Raw genomic sequence first — 22,972 nt, 5'->3', positions numbered from 1 at the left:
CTCATGATTTCCAGTGTTCAGAAAATGCCAATTGAAGAAATGTACCCCTTTTGTTTTATATACAAGATCCAGTAGAAAGAAATACTCTTTACAGTTAACTTTTAAGAGTTTCTTCCTGAAATAAGTATATATGTATCTAATGTATAAAACATAATTGTGAATCTAATTTGTTTGACAAAAAATCATAGTCCATTAAATTAATGATAGCACACAGAATGTAGACATACTGGGGGAGATATACAACAAGTTTTGTGGTTCCTTTAAACTACTTTTGGAGACTTTTTTGTTTCCATTTAGACTGAAAAGTCTTAACTGAGACAAAAAATTTTTTTAAGTTGCACAAGAAACCATAGAACTTGGTGATAAATCTCCCCACAATATCAGCTCACTGGTCTGACTTGGGGCTGCTCTTAAAAGTGTATTATAAGTGACCACCTTTGTATTAACCCTTTCTCACACTGACTTTGCTCTAAGGAGGTCACCAAGCCATTACCTCTTGGAATATTTATGATGATTTAGCAAATTACCAAGAACGATCGAGAGGCAACATTATGGGCATAGTGAATAATCCAGTAAATATGAATATATACTATTTTTGAGCTATTAAATGGCTCTTAACTTGTCCTCAGGCTTTTGTAAAAATGAATAATAAAAAAGTTTAAATTAAAAAAAAAATTAATGCCAAAATTCTGTAATATATCTTATCACATTATCCTTGTCCACTTTCTTTGGCTCTTGGCATCCTTCCGGTTATTACTTTCTAATCTGCATTGTTCTCTGAAATCTTTGCTGAATTCTGCCATTCTCGTAAAACAGACAGAAGCTCTCAGAGTGTTCAGATTAAATAGAAGCTCTATACAGATGAGATGGGGAATAGTGAGTTACAGCAGTTAGGTCTTCACCCATGAGCACAAATGGAACTGCAAAATAAATGGCCTGCAAAAAATTGGATTTGTTACCTAAGAAAGTCTTATAGAAGTTTATATAATGGTGATGGTCAAAATTTGTTTGCTGATGGTTGGTGACAGGATACCAAAGATAACCCTGTATATTGCTTAAAGGAAACCTGTCACCAGGGACCTAATTTTCACCAAAAGCCCAAAAAGCCCTATAATTGTGTGTTATAACTTACAATACACCCTGACAAAATCCTTTGAGTAGTCCTAGGGGTTCGCCTTTGCTTTGGATGCATTTAAAAAAAAACATGTGACTTGTCTGTGCTGCAGACTCCTCAGATCTTGGCCCCCACCTTTGTGCTTCTATGCAGCTCCTCCCTTCCACAAAGGTGTGGGCCAAGAGCTGAGGAGTGAGAATCACAGACAGGTCACATGTTTTTGATTTAAAGAGTGAGGTCAATAGAAATAGTGAGGTTATTATGCTACCTTTACTATGTTATTTAATTTTAAAAAAACATAGGTTTTTTCCTAGAGAAATTGTCATGGGCTATGTCAGTATTGAACCTCAACCCCATTAACACTTGAAGTAGATTGGCTATAATATAAGACACAGTTAATAAGCAGGTAATTATTTGTAACCCTCGAGTAACCTCTTTCATTGGTATCTACTGCTCAGTATTTTGTAGTCCTATAAAATTCCTTGAAATATTATACAGGTGTATGTGAAAAACACATGGTCAATTGTCATACTTTTTGATATCTGAATTTTCAATTACTATTCAGGGTAAAAAAAGGAACCAAATGCACATGAGAATGAGACTTTAGTGAGGGAAATGTCAGCTTCAAAATAATATTAGCTTGTAATATGGTGACATACATGTGATTGTATAGCTGACTGCATTCCAGAGACAGAAATCACACTCCAGCAATTACAGCAGCTGTTAACATCACACCAAACTTATTTTCTGAAATATGCAAATATTTCCCAACAAGTACAACATATTGCCACTCTCAGGATCTTTATTGCATAACACTAATCTAATGGAAATGTATTTTGCTCTACTTGCTTTAATGAATGTGAAAAGTGTCACAGTGAAATTGCACCATTAATTTGATAAATAGGACTTGGAGGTATCATTTTTTCCAGTATTGCAGACTAATGAAGCTAAAAACATATATAATAACAAGTGTAAATAACAAATTATTCTTAGGAGTAAAACATAATGTAATTAGATTGTTGCACTGATTACTTCTCTGTGAAGCCACCATGCTACTCACACTTTTACTTTCAAACTTGATAAAAAGATCCTTATATTTACATTTGAGGCACAGTTAGTGCTGACCTGCTGGTGCGAGATGCGTAAAAATTATTAACAGGCTCCTTAATAATTCTGCCACATCCTATTCGCTAAAATCCAACTCACTCAAGAGCACACCCTTGAAAAAATGCTGTATTTTGGTTAATAGCACTATATTAATGAATGTGATATTTTGTTATCCTGAGTATATTTAAGAAACTTGTCTTTGTGGGAATACAACCTTAAATACCTAAAAACCTTAAATACTTAAAAAATTTAAACCCTTCCTTTTTATGCCATATTTGGACACCTTGTACATTTTCCTACCTGTAACTTCATATTTAGTTATCTGTTTGATATCTGCTTTATCACTTTTTATCCAACTTTGTATAGTTGGTATAATGGTGAAAAATGATCACCAAATGGTATAATTAGATTAATATTGGGCACTTTTAGATGGGATACCTAACATGTTTATTATTTGTTTAGAAATAAAATATATATTAGATATATAAAAACGCATTCTAGGGAAACTCATTTTTAATATTTAAAGGGTTTTCCAGGAATCAGCAAAATTCATACACAAATGGGTCCTTAAAACACAAGCTTATATGTAATTAGTTGTTGTTTAAAATTTTTCTCCCATGCTGTGGACATAGACTATAATGAAGAATGAATGTGCTACTGGCCCTTTAATCAGTCCTTTAATTTCCTCGGTGCGGAGAAGACACAGGACAGAAGATGGCCGCTGGTCACGTGTCCACATCACATGTCCTGCACCTGCCTGGGCAGGTCATGTGATCACCACTAAGTTTGGCTTTAGTCGGTTGGTTGCAGTGCATCCAGTATGGCCAGTGTTGTGGTGACGGCAGTAACACATCATTGCTATGGTAACAGCAAGAAAACCTGTTAGATCATCACTGGGAGCAAAGCTTAAGAGGTAGGAGGAGTTACTGAGAACTAAAGGGGGACTTGTAGTTTCCAGTGGCAGGCATCTTGGTGATAACTCTTTATACTTTAGAGAGGCCATAAAATTTTGTGAACCATAAAATCAAACTAATTAAGCTCCATTTTGTGACTAATGACATGGAGTTTTGTTACATTCATTTATTTATATCATTATGGGTTTTTGTATCAGATGTTCATATTCCCGGAATATACCTCTAAGGGAATTTGACCAATGATACAATATACTGCAATACTACATGATAGCAACCAACCTCTGACGAAGCAATAAAGCAGGACCCTTGTGCATCAGTTGTACAGTACAGGTTTGATTGCTCCAGTTAACAACACCCCTCTCCATTCTTCTCTAACCACACCATGATGACAGTTATATAATAGTGTAGGAAGGGATTAAATTTGTGTGGAAAAAAAATTCCAAATTGGTGAAAAACCGCATTTGCTCCATGGGCTCAATTTTTTTTGAGCTTTCACTGTGTGCCTCAAAGCCTTTATTCTTGGGTCAATACCATAGTGGGGATGCCAAATTTATATAGGTTTTATTGTGTTTTAAAGAGGACCTTTCACCACCCCAGAATTCTCAAACTGAACATACCAGCAGCATCCTGATTCTGGGGCACTTGGAATTTTCCTCCTAGCCCACTCCATTCCAGAGATAGGAGCCCCGGAATCTGATGAGTCTGAGGGCTATATGGTCAGAAAGAAGGAGCTGCAGCATGGGGGGAGGGGGGGGGGTTTGACTATCAGCTAGAATCCTCTGACACCATCCAATCAGCTTCGGATGGTGTCAGAGAAGAGACTCCTCTGTAATGGGCTGAGTACGCTGTGTTCTGTGTGGTGGGCAGGGACAAGCACTGCAGACACATGATTCCGGGAGCATGCAGCCGCTGCGTGGGCCTACTGCTCTGCGCATGTGCAGACGACAGATTTCACGGACAAGGGCGCGCAGCTACGAGGAGCTGTGCGTCAAACATTTCTGGTAGGAGGATCAAAGAGGCTACTGGGGCGTGGAGTAGCCGTGCTGTGGAGCCTCAGCTCCGGCTACTCCATGCCCCAGTAGCCTCTTTAGAAAATTTACATATTAGGGAATTTAAAGTTAGTAAAAGATTGCGTGGATGTGAGGATTAGCCCTTAAAAGGGCTATCCTCACGTCCTATAGATGCACCTATCACCCGCTCTACCTTTATAGGTAGATCCATGGTTTTAGGTTCCCTTTAAAGTAGACCTATCACCAGAATTTTCCCCCCAAACCAACAATACCTGCTGGTAAAGAATTACAGGTACTCTCCATGTCACTTAAAATTAGCTGCCAGTGAGGCAGTGGACCTTATTTACTGAAATGCATATTAGCATACTTAAGTCTTTCATTCAAGATATGGCTCCCTGGCTACCAGTTAACCACACTCCCTTATTCTGACTGACAGTTCTGTGTCTCTTTAAATACTCAATATTCAACTACAGACATGTAAAAGCTCTGGTTGTTAAATTTTTTTAAATGGTGCACATGATGGGGATGATGTCATCTAAGGTCTTTTACCCTTTACATTTGCAAAATTTACCCCATGTATGTATCTAATCACATGAAATCTAAGCATTCCCTATACCAGTGATTTTCAACCTTTTTTGAGCCGTGGCACACTTTTTATACTTCAAAAATCCTGGGGCACACCACCAACCAAAATAGCACAAAATGACATATATAGTTATACATATAGTTAATAATATAGATTCTAAATTTATTTTACTCACTCATTGTGAAACCTGGGCCTGTTTCGATAAACACAAAAGGGATATCCTGGCAGGAATGGTGGACACACACACACGACACACACGAAGCTCAACACGAAGCTCAACAGTTCTCAGTTTCTCCCTGTTTTTAGTATATGGTGCTGATTATTATGTGACTCATATACTGCAAAATAAAGGGGTACAATGAGAAGTACTATGGCCATGAGGCCAGAGTACAAGTGTCAGCTCATATACTCAGCATATGAGCTGGTACTTGTAGTACTCCAGCCTCATGACTATAGTATTTCTCATTTTACATTTCTCATTGTTATATTGGTGGGCATTACCTTGGCGGTGGGCAAATGCGAGAGTCTCTCCGCTCTCAGGATGATGCGTCGGCCTCGGTGACGTAATTTTGTCGTGCGAGGTTCAAACTTGCGCATGTGTTATTGTACACGTCTACATTGTAAGAAGCCGTGACTGCGCATCGCTGCGTATTGCCGGGAAACAAAACACAGGGAGCAACATAGTTTGGGGAACTTTCCCCGCGGCACACCCAACCATGTTTCGCGGAACACTGGTTGAAAATCACTGCCCAATACACATGTAATAAAGTAAAAAAAAAAACACTAAATCACCAAAAAAAACACATATTTGGTATCGCCGCGTCCGTAACAATCCGTACAATAACTCAGCATTGGACAAAAATGTTCTAAAAAGTGATCAAAAAAAGTTATGTGCGCCAAAATGGTACCACTGCAAAGGACAACTCAACACGTAAAAAATAAGCCCCAAATGAGCTCCGTCAACAAAAAAATATTGAAGTTACGTCTCTGAAAAGATGGCGATGCAAAAACAAATGAGATTTCCTCTATATTAGTTTTTTTCCAGTAAAATTGTAAAAATAATGAAAAACTATATAAATGAGGTATAACCATAACAGTAGTGATCTATACAATAAAGATAATATAGTATTTTTAGTGTACGGTGCTCGACCCCCAAAAAATGCTAAAAGAAAGGAAACCAAAATTGACATTTTCTTTTCACCCATATATTCAAAAGTTATTAAAATCTCATAAATAAGCTAATGACCCACTAAAATGAAATATTTGTAAAGTGCATCTCATGTCGCAAAAAATAAGCCCTTTTATGTCCGAATTGGCAAAAAAATAAACATAGCCATTATAAAGTGACAATGAATAATCTTCTCTGAATGGCGCAGCTTCCCTTCGATGCCCTGGCGTGTGCCCATACAGCAGTTTACCACCACATATGGGGTATTGTTATACACGAGAGGGATTAGGTATCAAATTTTGTGGAGCGTTTTAGTATTTTATCCACTGAGAATTTGTACATTTTTTGAAATACACATTCATTTAGCCAAAAAAAATTTACTTTCAAAATTGCATCCGAATTTTTTTAACCCCTGTAAAACAATTAAAGTGTTAACAAACTTCATAAAAGTTGTTTTACGTACGTTGAGGGGTGTAGTTTCTATAATGGGGTAATTTATGGGGTTTGACTTTTATTTAGGCCTCTCAAAGTGACTTGAAACCTGAGAAGGTCCCTTAATAGCAGGATTTTGCGTTTTTTAATGAAAATGTGAAAAAGCGCACCTAACATTCAAAGCCCCATAACGTCCTAAAAAAATAAGAGTATGCATAAAAAACCATATCCACATAAAGAAGACATTCGGTGAATGTTAGTTATTAAGTTTTTTTGCGGTTATGACTATGTGCGGAAAAGGTAGAACATTTTGAAGTTTGAAAATTGCGAATTTTTCCAAATTTTCACCAAATATCTGATTTTCTCATAAATAAATGCAAAACATACCACCAAAATTTTTCAACTAACATGAAGTACAAAGTGTCACGAGAAAATAATTTCAAAATCACTTGGATATGTTAAAGCGTTTCAAAGTTATAACCATTTATAGTGACACAGGGCAGATTGGAAAAAATGGGCCGTATCAGGAAGGTGAAAAGTGTCTTAGGCGTTAAGGGGTTAAATTGCTTCAAACACTGTTTTGAAGTAAACAGACGCATCCACCTGTTGTCCACCGTGAGAAATTGCGGCAACCATGTATCAATATTACCATATATACTCGAGTATAAGCCTAGTTTTTCAACATAAAAAAATGTGCTGAAAACTCAAATTCGGGTTATACTTGGGTAAAAAAAATATAGGTTTTACCAGGTTTTTGTGGTAAAATTAGGCGCCGAGCTTATACTTGGGTCGGCTTATACTCGAGTTTATACGGGTAATTGCCGTTCCAGTTGACTCACCTACGACTTCTGCTACTTCGCACACCTTCGTTCGTTGAACAGTGAGTATCATGTTGTGGACTTTTTGAATGATTTCCTCGGTAACCACGTCTGCTGGGTGTCCTGGTCTAACTGTGGTCATAGAGAGCGAAGTGTCCCTATAAACAGCATCCAACTTTGCTTTTAGCTGCATTTTTTCCCATCCAAAAACAAAAGTGAATTACAGAACGATACTGCTCCTTTTCCATCTTAGCGAAAATCACACGAAACACGTCTTACTCAAATGGTTGCAAATTCAAACGAACCTATCAATCAGTCTGCAATTTGTTTTGCCGTCGTTTGATAGATGGCAGCACATGATGATAACACTAACTTCTCTCAGGAACGCACCCTGTCGTCACGGGTACTTATTGAACCGCCTTCATATGAAACTAATTTGGACGAATGTCACGTTATTTGGAGTAATTCTTTTGTGTAGTAGTCTTAAAGACTCCCAATAAACCAGCATTGAATATTCATTATTTCTCCACCATCCATGTCCGTTCATTATATATGAGTATGCCAAACAATCAGACCACCTTTTGATTCTCTACCCCAATGATCCTGTTCAGTGTGGCTACTGATTAACAGTTGATCTTCATAGTCCGGGGGCAGCGCCAGATGATATTTGACGAAAAAGCTCTCAGTAAAGTTGTGCCTACATCAGAGCACAACCACAAACAGCGAGCACCTATCAACCTGTCATTCATATTCTGACCCATATATTGTCACACCATTAGTGATTTATTCCTTGTCCTCTCTTTCATACTTCATGATAAAAATAGAGTGTTGGATCCTCATCATTCTGATATTGTTAACCAATCCTTCGGATGAATTGTTAAAGGGATTGGCAACATATATAATACTTTAACAGGGTAAGTATAAGATCTTCTGCCATTAGTCGGGTGTCCAGTGACCTCCTGGCAGTAGGACTCTGGACTTCCAGGGACATTATAGTGGATGGAGGGGACTGTGCACTCATTACTGTCTCCACACCCCATCCTGGATAACTATAATCATATTCATGGTTGTTGGGGTACAAGGATGTCTTTGGCACTCCTCTCCATCCACCAGAACCCACAGCTACATGTGGTAAACTGTATTAGAGGTAGTGTACGGGAGACTCGATTAAGGGTTTTATACTGTTAATGTATTCTAGAAGAGGCCAACCCCGTTAATTGATGCAATGATTTTTTTCAGTAAGGAATCCATGCAACCATTTATTAACATTACAGGCTTGTTCTAGTTATGCGTGAATAGATAGTCACAACTAAGATTACATTTATGCTGATTTCAACTCTTTTTTTTTTAACCTTCCCAGTGGGCCATTTCATACGATGGTTGTGTTTGAGTAGTTTGGTTTGCAGCCAAGGTTCTGATGTGAGATCTGATTTTGGTTGCCAGGTAATGCATTAACCCTGACTGAGGGGTAAAACTTAATGACCTTCATTAAACTCTGTAAATGAACCCACCTCCTGCTTCTGCAGGTAGAGCGAAGCATTAAGATGGAATTCTCTGTAAAGTCTCACAGCTTTTCCTTCTCTGTGTCAGAAGGAGGGAGAGCTGAGTGGCAGCTTTTTAAAAAATACTTAAAACACATACAGTAAGAGGTATTCGAAGATTTTCTTGTCTAATGGCAGTCTTTTATAGCAATAAATAACTATTCCATGAATGCCATTAGTTTTGGGGCATTCTATCCCCTCATTACAGTGCATAAACAATTATATTTATGAAGGTAATGTGCTGTGTAGTGCATTATAACAACGCTCATTAACATATGTAATCATCGTTTGAATAGGCTTTACTACATTGTAACCTGATAATGGCATGATTACCCACTGTGCTATTAGCTTTTCTGCTCTTGCATAATACAGGGGAGATTCAGAAACTATATAAAAAGCATATGCATGTTTCTGTAAGCAAGTGAATCAGCATGTAGTACTAAGTCCTGCACTGCTACTTGTCTGAGGTCATCGGTTATTCTGTCTGACTATAATATATCCATCATACTGAGACCATTTGAAATCAAATCCCAACCACCTGTAACCAGTTCTCCAGACTGCATCGGGCTGACCATATTTGTTTGTATGTAGGCCACTTATGATAATTCATCACAGCAGTGTAGCAGCGGCAACATTATATACAAGTCACATTTATTTTTTTCTGGAGTGAATTGCTTTAAAAGAAACTTAAGTGTCTCACACCACTCTCCGCTCTCCAACTACGCCTCCACAGGGCAGTGAACAGGGCCCCATTTCATATATATATATATATTTAAAGGACAGCACTCAAGCGATTTCAACTGAAAGAAGGTGGACTTTATTTCAAAGTCCCTTTTTTTCACTTGAAATCGCTGGAGTGCTGCCATTTTTTTGAATTTATCTATGCAAAGCCATGTGTGGCCTTATTGGCTAGCACCCAAACTTACTGTTTATAAGCAATGCCACTATGGACCCTTTTTGCATTTATATAATATAATATAATATATATTATATGGGAGTCTTAGCTAAGCCTGAAACTACCCCTTAACCAATGGCAAGGAAAGTGGACTGTGGCATTGCAAATTGGATTGATGCTTCCTTCAGGGTAGTCTGCAATATCTAAAGAACTCTTTATGGATCACACCATATTTGCCACCTCAGTGCTTTAGTGGCTATCAAGCCCTGAAGGAAAACATGAATCAAACTGGCTATATCCAATCATACCCATAATTATGGCACACACCATAAATATCTGAAATAGAACAGCAGAATAAATACTGTGTATATGTACTACTCCCAAACAAGGTTATGAATAAAATATCAATCTTAATTAAGTACACCTAAAGCAATTAAAAGCACACAAAAAAGCATGTATGACCACAGGGGTTTGGTATAATATACCAAAAACCCCAAGTCACGTAAGACACACACTGCTCCAGTGATAAAGAACACAATAAAGTGCAATAACATGCATATCAATTGAGACCATATGTCAGCAGAGCAAAGGTTTGGCTTGTGGTTTCCTCAGGGTAAAGAGGATATAATGGTGTACAGTTTAGATAGAAATTAAAGTAGGTGGACTCATAAGGTGTAGTATTTACCTTGACATGTGCTTAGGAGATGGCTCTGTGAAAGATGGCGTGCGGCACCGCTGATTATGCGGTTGTAAGGCCACTGGGGAACTGAGTATGTGCAGCCTCGTGTCTGAGCGATCTGCCATCTTTTACAATGCCATCTCCTCAGTACATGTCAAGGTTACTTCCCCTTATGAGTCCACCTATGTTTATTTACTGAGCTGAACACAATTATGTCCTCTTTAACCCTGAGAAAGCCACAAGCAGTGGCGATCGCATGGGGTCTTGGAATCCCCTATCACATACTTTGGTGACATATGGTCTTTACTGTCCTGTACGGATGACCTAATTTTTGGTGGTGGTTCTTATACACCAACCTACAACTGGTTGCTGAAATCTTTCTACTGGAATCCACTACAGTTTCACCATACTCCTATTAAATTGCATCGGTTTATTCTCATGACTTTAAGAATTCACGTGACCTCTTGATGGAGACTTCCTACTATCCAGTACTACGAGGTCATAACCGAATTTTATAAGATAATGTTACCTGATAAATTTAACACCATACTCTTAAACACTAAACACCTCTAAACTCCCTGGATATCCTGGACCTAGGCTACTACCTTTAACCCCAGCTACTTGCTCCACCAAGGTCCAATACAATATTCAGTAAAGCAGTTTCTGTATTGCAAAGCCATGAAAATGAATCTTCCCCCAGTTACCCTCTTTTAGTGCGTGCTTTCCCTGCCTTCTTGTTTAATGTTTGATCATATTTATGGTATATATTCCTATACTTCTAGTGTCTATGAGATGTAGTACCTGCATAACAAATGAACTTCAGTACCGCTCTATGTACACTGCTGAGCTTTGAGCAATGCATTTACATTTGTTGTTCTGCAGTTCATTCAATAAATCCATTGTGAAACTAAAAGAGAAGGAAGTCAAGACCAATGTATCCCCGTCAGTTACATGAAAAGTGACAGCCATCCACTGCACAGAAGCCTATTGATTATTGGTGAAAGCAGAAATACTTTATATATCAGTGCGGTTTCCAGTATAAGCGCTGGCATTTCTAAAGCTGTTTTATGGCAGCCACCTTAAAAGGCACACACGTTTTGTTTGTATATGAGCACAATAGCAGTTCACCACTGCTACTATTGCCTAGACATTGGAATCACTGATGTGACATATAAAGTAGGACCTTCCGTACTTTAAAGTAGCCTACAGGCACAAACATGCGGGGATACAGAGTCCTAAAGCTGTACAAGAGGCATAAAGGTAAATTTTTTGACTGGTACAGTCACTTTATCAGAGCATAATGATAAAGCTGCCAAGTGTCCTGCAACATATACATCTCCACACTAGAAGAAGATCGCAGGACCTAGCCCTGGCACAAACACCTGGGATCGGAAAAAAATCTTATTACGTTTGTGTGGTCAAACATGGACTGCAGTGCCTAAGAGGGTGCAGTGGGAGTGAGCTCTCTGCCACCCATGGGCACCCTGCAGCTGTAATCGTGTGGTGCCGATAGTGTCGCACGGCAGCCAGCCGTCTATACATAAGTAGTGCAATGCATTATGTAAAAGATCAAACTATCTCATGTTAGTGTCTCCTTGTGGGACAAAGTGATATAAAATCATAAAAAAAGGTTTTTATGAAAAAAAAGTCTAAAAGAATTGCAAAAAAACTCACCAACACACAAAAATACTGTCCCTTTAAAAAAAATCACACATTTTATACCTCCACCATACCAACCCAGACTGCAAGACTATAATAGTATGTATCCCATATGATAAAAACAAAAAACAAAACAATGTCCAAGTTGACAATTTTTAACCATCCTTAACACAAAAAAAATCTATTCATCGCAATCCAAAAACTTTATGAACCCCCTGGAATGTACAAATAAAATCTAAAAGGTCTTTTCGCTAAATAAGTCCTCACACATTGACAAAGAAATGCAAAAGTTATGGAGCTTGGAAGGTGGTGTTGTAAAAAGTTTTTATTTTTCCCTAAAAGTATTTCATTATTCAAATGAAGCTCTTTTAAAAAGAAAAAACAAACCCTATAAAGAAAAAAGTTTTTATGGTAGGATTGACAATCAAGGCCGAATTTTTTTATTCAAAAAAAATAATGTCAGATTTGCATTCTTTTTTAAATATCCAACATAGAAAGAGTTGAAAGTTGAACCCCTATATAAACAAACAGGGGCATGGATAGCTTATGCTTACGGCTGGCCTGCCACGCCCACCCATTATACAGCGCAAGGAATAGGGAAGGGTGGGTGTGGCTGGCCACCTTGGCCGTCCAGAAACACAACACAGCTTCTGTGGCCCTGTGTGATTACAGGAGAGACAGCAGCGTGGGACACCGGGAGGGACCGCAGAGGTAAATAAATGTTTATTTTTTTTAAGCAGCACCCTCCTGGCCACCAATGTATTTTTTGTTATGGTCTCGGACTCGGACAACCTCTTTGCTGAGTATCATAGCAAAACTACTTATGGCAATGTGATATTTTAGTTTTCTTTAATAAACTAGCAAAAATATCTACATTTCTGGTTGTTTTCTGTCAAGATAGGATGCAGAGTATACATTAATGAGCAAAAAAAAAAATTACTTTTTGATGTTACGAATTGGCTGCAATAAAACAAAGTGTGAAAAATTTAAAGGGGTCTGAATACTTTCCGTACCCACTGTATTCTTCATAAATTGCATATCTGGGAAATAGGACAAGGATAGGAGATTCAAATAGTAGGGAATATTTTAATTTGAAAAAGACACATGATGGATTGGTTTCCCGAGGGTGGGGAGACCACTCCTTAATGGCCACTCCCAGGGGCCTAGGGACACAGCTCTGCATACAGAAAGATAAACTTTCATCTAACTTTTCTTTTTTTATAGGAAAAAGTCAGTTTTATTATAGAAACACTTTGGCAATGTGCACACTATTCTCTATGGGGACATCGGGGGGGGGGGGGGGGGGGCAGAAAAAGGGCTCCTGATGGCAGGTTCCCTTTAATGTGGGCATATCAATGTTTGTTTTTTTTTGCAAAGTTGTTTTCATGTATTTATTTGTAATTGTATTCCTGATAAATTCGATGTAACTTTTGGTGAAAGCTGCTATTGATATTTGTTTTTACATTTTGGAGCTTCTTCCTATATACCGTAATAAAAATTTAGCTTTATTCTGTTGGTCAGTAAAATTTTAAACTTTTAAGTATTTACTTCTTATAAACAAAAAACATTAAAATTGTTGTTTTTTAATGTTTCTTATTCTGATAGATATAACATTTATATTTTGTTTTTGTTCAGTTTATGTACATGAATGTAATAAATATAGAAATTGGAAAAGACAAGTCATTTAAGCTAAGATGAAGCCATAACCTCTCCCAGTGTATATCCAACCTACAAATATGCAGTGAACATACAGTTATGAGAAATACACCCTCATTCGAAACCATGATTTTATGCTTTAGGGCATAATAAACATCTGATCTCAGTTAACCCCTTAAGGACGCAGACATTTTGTAGCTTAAGGCTCAGCCCCATTTTTTGGATTCTGACATGCGTCGCTTTATATGGTTATAACTTTTGAACACTGTTACTTATCAAAGCGATTCTGAGATTGTTTTCTCCTCAAATGTTGTACTTCATTTTATTAGTAAATATTGGCAGGTAAATTTTGCGTTTATTTACAAAAAAAGAAAAAATTATGAATTTTTGCAAAAATTTGCCATTTTGAAATTTGAAATCGTTGTGTTTTTAGGCAGATAGATTTACCACCTAAATAAGTTGCTGAATAACATGTCTACTTTACATTTTCATCATTTTTGTCTGGATAATTTATTTTGATGTTGCACGGCTTACAAATCGAATATTGATTTTCCGTATTTTCTGAATTTACTATTTTGATTCTTTTTAGGAAGTTGTTAACCCCTTGAGATCTTCATGGTAATTACATCAAATCGGAGTTGAAATTTAGAATGGTAAAATTTTGTCGGTTATACGTTCATTTAGCCCTAAAATGTACACATTTCCAAAAGATAAAAAGAGAAAACCCACCTTACAATTTGTTAAGCAATTTCTCCCAAGTACAGAGACTTGTTTTATGGGCGCACATCGAGACGCAGAAGAGAAGGAGCGCCCTGCAGCTGCCAGGATTTTAGTTTTCTCATTGGTCCCTTTTGCAGGATATAACATTTTAGCTTTTCTGTTATTGGGGCCATGTGACGGCATTTATTTTGTGGGATGAGATGCTTTTTCCAGTGTTACCATTTTTGGGTTGGTATCCCTTATTGTTGAAAATGTAGGAACTTTTTTTTGAGAGCAGGAGTAGAAAAGCATCAATTCTGTACTGGATGTTTTACTTTTTTTTTTGGTGCCCAACATATAGCCTAATCATGTTATCTTTATTCTATGAGTCAATCCGATTACGGGGATACCATACAGTTTTTTCATCTTGCGGATTCAATAATTATTTACTATAATTCTATGGGTTGTTACGGATGAGGTGATACCAAATATGTGGGGTTTGTGTTATATCTCTCTTTATATGTTATGGGGCTGCCAATTTCTTAAACAAATTACATTCACCCTTAAAATACATTTTGGTAACACTGTGTACTGTTTTGTAAGCCAACCAAACCTATCTAACCTATGTCAATGCTGCTAAGACAGCTGCTTATCCTTTATATATGCCTTACTGTGATGTCGCCCTCAGTATCATAATAAACAAGTCCTCTCATTCCAGCTTTACCTATGTTACTGAGTCTGGCACCTGGAATTTTCAGAAACCACAGAAAATCACATTCCTGAACAGATGGCTAATGAAGAACAAGCACATAAAAATCTGGGTACAGGATTAGACTTTACAAGAAGTGCTGTTTAACTGAATGGAATCACCTGTGAGCAATTTACTGCCTGATTAACATGCCATGTATTGTGCGGGAAATCTAGATGGAAATATACCACAATTGTATATGAGCAAAAACTATTGATGTATTGTATACTGTCAGCCTGAGCTGCACCAGTGCATCTATGTCTACTTCTACTTTATAAATTGTTAATGATTATAATAATATTTCCATTTTTCTGCCATATCAGGGGTTCTTTAAGAACAATTGACTTTTGCAATTATTTTGTATTACTGTATAATGTCTGTACCCAAAACATCCCCCTGTTATACCAGTAGATCACATCCTCCCCAGTGGCAGCAGCTGATGCAATTGGACACTCTGCATGAACTTTTAATAAAAATATAAAATTATATATATTTGCATTTTAAGCTAAATATCTACAGTATGGATATAGAATATGTACAGCATGGATATAGAATATGCACTATGATATATAGTATAGGAATTTGCCTGAGGGTTGGTGTATGGAGGATTGTTGGGTTAAAGGAAATCTACCACCAGGATGAGGAATTGTAAACCAAACACACTGACATACTGGTGTGTGCCCCCCTGGCAGGATCTGCTCTTTTTCTAGCTTCTTATGCCCTTGTTTTTAAGAAATAAAGGTTTTAAAAATTATGCAAATGATTCTGAGGGGCTCCAGGCACACCACACCACACCAGCATGTAAGTGTGTTTAGTTTACAATCCTTCATCCTGGTGGTAGATGTCCATGTCCATGTCTCCTGTCAACAGCTCTGGATGAAAAGTTACATTAATACCCCCAACCAGTACTTTATTCCACTTTTTGTAAGCCTATAGGAGGTCTTTTCTTTTAATGTTTCAGCATGTCCAAAAAAATTATTTTATTTCTTCCTCAGATACAGTCAAGAAGGCGAGAAGCCCGATCAAGCCGTAAAGCTACCCTGCTTCCTGGCCATTGTTTGCACTGCCCATTCGACCTCCTGTTGGGATCTGGCACTTCCCACTGCTTCCTCCACTTGCCAACATCAGGCTCCGGCTATTTGGAGATCTCACGCATGCGCCACTTTACACCTCATGGGAACACCTTTTGGTTAGTTAGATGTAAGCAGTGCACCTCCAAAGCCGACACGGTACATGCAGTGCCGATGCCAAGATCACAGTTGTACTGCAAATGCTCCCCACCTTCTGGACTGCATCTTAGAAAAGGGAAAATGTAGTTTTTTGGACAAATGGAGAAATAATATTCTGTTTGTGGTATTTGGGCATTTAATTTGGTGACTATTGCTGTGTGTTAAAACTCAGTGTATACTAACAGTGTCTGTAATGCAAATGCATCATGAGAATGCAATCCAAAGCTTATAATTGTTTTCCCTTCATAAGAGATATATGGAAAAGTGTCATTTAAAAAGCCCCCATTGACTCAACTTCCACTCATCCACCACTCATACTTTTCCTAAGCAATTGAGAAAATGCAAACCTCAATCGCTCTGGAACATTTATTTACTGAATCTATGTGTTCAGTTTTCAATTATAATGTATCACAATCACATACTTTAATGAGAACCCAGGACAGTGAACCCTAAACTCCAAGCTACCAACAGCCATGCCTGCTTGCCTCTGCATATCATAATATCAATATGGGACAACCACGAAGACATTCTCTCCCTAGGCTACAGTGTAGCCATGTAACAAGACAAACTGTTAGGATTGGGTACACAAAAGACAGGGGATAGTGTGCCCTGAGCTTGCCCCAACCTCTGTCCCTTCCTATAGCCCCCCCACGCTAAACCGTGGGGCGACTACTTGAAGACTCGAAATATTCTGGTTAAGTGTGGGAAGGGGAACACAAACAGACTGACAAACATAAAACATAAAAGAATCGTAAACAAGCCGGAGTCACAACTAGAGGGTACGTCAAAAGCAGAATCAGTAAGCAAAGAGTCAAAGTCCAAAACTAGCCGAGTTAGCAACAATATAGATACAGATACAGAGCAATACAAACTAGCAGCAACCAGGTGGAGAAAGGGATTTTCAAACACTGGCACTGGAGACTTGTGAAGCTGCAATTTATGCAGCCAGAACTCCACCTCCAGAATCTGATAGGAGCTGGACAGTTCCTGGGAATTAACCCCTCACGGTGCAGAATAACCAGGCACCAAGCAGAGGTTCAAAGTCCCAGCCCCTCCTAGACAGCGCGAGATCTTAGCAGCCGCTGCCCAGGACGAGAGGTGGAGTTTGCGCGGATACGCGCCGGGGTACGGAGAACGCTGCTGGCACCACCAGAAGAACCAGAAGTCCCAGCAATCTCCCTAGCGAACCTGACAGTACCCCCCCCCTGACGGGGGGCCTTCGGACCCCTAGATCTTAAAGATGGCTTCTGAGGGTTGGCCTGATGAAACAACCTGAGTAACCGTGGAGCATGAACATCTCTAGCCGGAACCCAAGACCTATCCTCAGGACCAAAACCCTTCCAATGGACCAGGTACTGCAGGGAGTTACCTACCCATCTGGAATTCACCACTTTTTCCACTTCAAATTCCAGATTCCCCTCCACAATAGATGGAGAAGGAGGGTCAGGAAGAGGCAAAACAGGCTCAACATACCGCTTCAAAAGACTCTTATGGAAGGTGTTATGGACCCGCCACCCTGCTGGAAGTGTAATCTTAAAGGAAACCGGGTTAACCATATGAGTAACAACAAACGGACCCACAAACCTGGGCGCAAACTTCAAAGAGGGAACCTTCAATTTAAGGTTTTTCGTGGATAACCACACTTTATCCCCCACCACAAACGTATCAGAGTTAGTGAGCCTTCTTTCAGTCTGTTGGACCATAGAATTTTGTGCCCTCCGAATACTCTCCCGAACTTGTGACCAGAGCGAGCGCAACTTGGATGCAATAGCTTCCGCTCGAGGAATATTAGAGACAGGCACAGATGAAAAAGAGAAACGAGGATGAAAACCATAATTGCAGAAAAACGGAGATACCTGTGTGGACGAACTACAGTGGTTATTAATAGCAAATTCTGCCAACGGAAGGAATTTCACCCACTGGTCCTGACTGTCCGAGACAAAGAGTCGCAGATATTGAATCATCTCCTGATTCATTCTCTCGGACTGACCATTAGATTCAGGATGAAACGCTGAGGAGAACGACAGATTAACTTCCAGTCTAGAACAAAATGCTCGCCAAAATTTGGAAACAAATTGTACGCCCCTATCAGACACAATATCATCTGGTATACCATGGAGGCGTACAATATTCTGTATAAACAAATCAGCCAATTCTTCAGCTGAAGGTAACTTTTCTAATGGAACAAAGTGTCCCATCTTGGAGAAACGGTCCACTACCACCCAAATCACTGTATAGCCTTGAGATGCTGGCAGATCAGTGACAAAATCCATTGACACTTTAGACCATGGCCTGGTGGGAACTGGAAGCGGAAGAAGAGGCCCCTCAGGACGTCTCCTGGGAGTCTTTCCTCGCGCACAGACCTGACAGGCTTGGACAAATGCGTGCACATCATTAGTCATGTGAGGCCACCAGTAACTTCTCTTTAAGAGATCCAAGGTACTCCGCATTCCCGGATGACCTGCCAATACTGAGCAATGCGTCTCCTCCAACACTCTCAAACGACAAGAAAGAGGAACAAATAATTTGCCTTCCGGAAGGTCTTTGGGTGCAGATTTTTGTCCTGCTAAAATTTGAGAGGAGAGGTGGGAGGAGACAGCTGCCAACACAACACCTGGAGACAAAATATTACTGTCCGTAGTCGCTGGAAGCTCAGGAGTCCCGAAGCTACGGGACAAGGCATCAGCCTTCACATTTTTTGACCCAGGTCGGTAGGTGACCACAAAATTAAAGCGAGAGAAAAACAAGACCCACCTAGCCTGACGTGAGTTCAAACGCTTAGCAGTATCCAAATATACTAAGTTCTTATGATCTGTGAGCACAGTTATCGGATGAAGAGCTCCTTCCAAAAAGTGTCGCCAGACTTCAAATGCCCACTTAATGGCAAGGAGCTCTCGATTACCAATATCATAATTCCTCTCACAAGAGGAAAACTTTCTAGAGAAATATGCACAGGGCCTCAGTCTGGTGAGAGTGGAGGACCCCTGAGACAACACTGCACCTACTCCTACCTCGGAGGCATCAACCTCCACAACAAACGGTAGAGAGAGGTCAGGTTGAACCAAAACTGGGGCTGACGAGAATGCCGCTTTTAAAGTTTCAAACGCTGAGCAAGCGGCAGGGGACCAGTTGTTTGGATCAGCACCCTTACGGGTTAGATCCGTGAGGGGTTTGGCGATCACAGAAAAGTTCTTTATAAAGTTCCGATAATAGTTAGCGAAACCTAAAAATCGTTGTAGGGCCTTAAGATTGGTAGGCCGAACCCAGTCCGTGAGCGCCTGAACCTTACTCGGATCCATCTGTACATCAGAGGGAGTCACAACATAACCTAAGAAGGAAACCTTCTGGACGCAAAAAACACACTTTTCCAGCTTAGCGAAGAGGTGGTTTTTGCGCAACCTGGTAAGTACTTGGCGGAGATGTTGCTGGTGAGAAACCATATCAGGAGAAAAAAATCAAAATATCGTCTAGATACACCACCATAAACACACCGATGTAATCATGAAAGATGGAGTTCATAAAGCCTTGAAAAACCGCTGGGGCATTACTCAAACCAAAGGGCATAACCAGGTATTCAAAGTGCCCCAAAGGTGTATTAAATGCGGTTTTCCACTCATCCCCTTCTCGGACCCGAATCAGGTTATAAGCCCCTCTGAGATCTAATTTAGAGAAAACTTGGGCCCCAGAAACCTGATTTAAGAGATCCGGGATCAAGGGGAGGGGACCTGAGTTTTTTACCGTTATCTTATTTAATTCTCGATAATCAATACACGGCCGTAAACCACCATCTTTTTTCTCAACAAAAAAGAACCCGGCCCCAGTGGGCGACTCAGAGGGACGAATATGTCCGATTGCCAAACTCTCATCAATATAACTCTTCAGTGCCTCCCGTTCTGGTACCGACAAGTTATATATACGACCCTTTGGCAATCTAGCATCAGGAAGAAGGTCAATTTTACAATCAAACTCCCTGTGAGGAGGAAGGACTTGGGACAAGGGTTTAGAAAACACATCTGAGTAGTCAGAGAGAAAACCTGGAAGACTCTGATCTTCCGTCACTACTGTACATAGTGAAACTCTGGTCAGGTGCTCCTTACAGAGAGGACCCCAATGAACCAGCTCCAGAGTTTCCCAATTAATTACCGGATTATGGATCCGGAGCCAGGGTAGACCAAGAATGACATTTTCAGACAGGTTTTCCATAACTAGAAAAGAACACCATTCTTCATGCATAGCTCCTACCATAAGCTTTATCTGCGGGGTTCGGAATTTGATCAACCCTGCCTGTAGAGGGGTCAAATCCGCACCCGACATCTGGATAGGAGTGGACAATGGAATCAATGACATGCAAAACTGAGAGACAAAATTATAATCGATTAAATTAGTCGCAGCACCTGAATCCAAAAAGGCGCGACCAGTGCAGGAAACAGACTGAAACTTAACCGTACAAGGTAAATACATTCTAGACACAATAGGGAGTACCTGAGCTCCTAAGCAGTCCCCCCGACTACTGCTTAGGAGCGGAAGTTTTCCTGCTGCTGCCTCTTGGAACAGGTGTTGATCTGATGATCAGGACTTCCACAGTAGAAACAAAGATGGCGTCTTATTCGATGTTGCTTCCGCTGTGCAGGAGAGATGCTATCCAGCTCCATGGATTCCAATTCTGGACTACCTGGAGACGGACTGGCCGCTGGCTGACAGTCCGAGAACACCCGAGGTGATCGCCTGGATCTTAGGCGACGATCAACTCGGATGACCAGAGTCATAGCATCATCTAATGTCTGAGGCTCGGCATAAGCTAAGACTAAGTCCTGTACTCGGTCTGACAGTCCGGACATAAATTGGTCTTTTAGGGCGCAGTCATTCCATTGCGAGTCAGTCACATACTGTCTGAACTGGGCACAATAATCTTCTGCTGTCCGTTTTCCCTGACACAGAGATCTAAGGTGGGAAACTGCAAGTGCTCGGCGGTCAGGTTCGTCATAAATCTGGCCTAAAGTAGAAAAAAAAGCGTCAAGAGAAGAACGGGATGGAGAGTCAGGTGGGAGAGAAAAAGCCCAATTTTGCGGATCCCCACGCAACAGGGAAATTACCACGCCCACCCTTTGAATCTCTGTGCCCGATGAACGAGGGCGTAAAGAAAAGTAAAGTTTACAGCCCTCCCGAAATGAAAAAAATTTCTTACGGTCACCAAAAAACACGTCAGGGAGAGGAACCTTAGGTTCAGGCGTGGGTGGCAGTGGATCCTGCGGTGGTGTCTGCCGTGGAACCTGCATAGATTCCTGAATTTGGAGACGGGAAGCTAGATCCTGAACAAGCTGAGTTAGGGTCTGGACCTGAGCGACCACAGCTGACAAAGGCTCCATGGAAGGAGAGAATGTAGCAGGTCGGATACAGGATGCAGACCTATGTGTGGCCAGTGTTTCTGTTAGGATTGGGTACACAAAAGACAGGGGATAGTGTGCCCTGAGCTTGCCCCAACCTCTGTCCCTTCCTATAGCCCCCCCACGCTAAACCGTGGGGCGACTACTTGAAGACTCGAAATATTCTGGTTAAGTGTGGGAAGGGGAACACAAACAGACTGACAAACATAAAACATAAAAGAATCGTAAACAAGCCGGAGTCACAACTAGAGGGTACGTCAAAAGCAGAATCAGTAAGCAAAGAGTCAAAGTCCAAAACTAGCCGAGTTAGCAACAATATAGATACAGAGCAATACAAACTAGCAGCAACCAGGTGGAGAAAGGGATTTTCAAACACTGGCACTGGAGACTTGTGAAGCTGCAATTTATGCAGCCAGAACTCCACCTCCAGAATCTGATAGGAGCTGGACAGTTCCTGGGAATTAACCCCTCACGGTGCAGAATAACCAGGCACCAAGCAGAGGTTCAAAGTCCCAGCCCCTCCTAGACAGCGCGAGATCTTAGCAGCCGCTGCCCAGGACGAGAGGTGGAGTTTGCGCGGATACGCGCCGGGGTACGGAGAACGCTGCTGGCACCACCAGAAGAACCAGAAGTCCCAGCAATCTCCCTAGCGAACCTGACACAAACACACAGAAAAACACCATAATGAAATAAATGAATTTTAACAACTAGGAATGAGCTACTTGCAGTATATGTATAATGAGGAGGAACTCCGCCCCAGGTGGTAGGAGCAGTAATTCACTGTTATATAGTGTTAACTCCTGCTGGTCCAGAGCTGTGTGCAGAGAGACAGGTGTGGGGAATACACCTCACAGCCAGCCACTAGAAAAATAGTTCACACTGGCATACAAAAGTAGAAGCACAGGAAAAGCTAATGTTTCCTAAAATTGAGAAAGACCCAAACATGGACGTAACACATACATTTTATGTAATATTAAAGGGAATCTTTCAACTGTTTTGTCCATACAAAGCTACAGGCAGTGTTAGCTAGCAGCCATGAGGACTTTCATTAGTTGCAGGGCTGTAAAAAATTGCATTTATATTCCAGGATTGTAGCTGTAACAAGAGCACCCTGGTTCACTGTTTTTTAATATTTCGTGAAAGTATGCCAATCCTTATGAGTACCTTCTGTATTGGTCTTCTATTTGAAAACTACTGTTGTTAATAATTGAAGAGGGTTAAGGGAAGCAATCTCACTTACACCAGTGTACAAGAATGCTTCAAGTCCAGCTACAATCCTGAAATATATAATTTTACCACACAAAAAGGTATGTTTACATATATCTCCTTGGCT

The 22,972-nt window shown here is 40.2% G+C and overlaps 1 long non-coding RNA gene across 1 annotated transcript; it reads left to right on the top strand.

Annotated features, from left to right (window-relative positions):
• The first annotated feature begins 3,069 nt into the window (after positions 1-3,069).
• On the top strand, positions 3,070-16,406 carry LOC140134017 (uncharacterized). Its single transcript, XR_011856026.1, has 4 exons — positions 3,070-3,134; positions 14,169-14,232; positions 14,997-15,099; positions 16,022-16,406. It is a non-coding gene; the product is annotated as an uncharacterized lncRNA (long non-coding RNA).
• The last annotated feature ends 6,566 nt before the right edge of the window (positions 16,407-22,972 follow it).

This window comes from Engystomops pustulosus, chromosome 5, assembly GCF_040894005.1.
Source record: "Engystomops pustulosus chromosome 5, aEngPut4.maternal, whole genome shotgun sequence".
Classification (NCBI taxonomy): domain Eukaryota; kingdom Metazoa; phylum Chordata; class Amphibia; order Anura; family Leptodactylidae; genus Engystomops; species Engystomops pustulosus.
The sequence above is the reverse complement of the archived record's forward strand: the minus strand, read 5'-3'. Positions and strand labels throughout refer to the sequence as shown.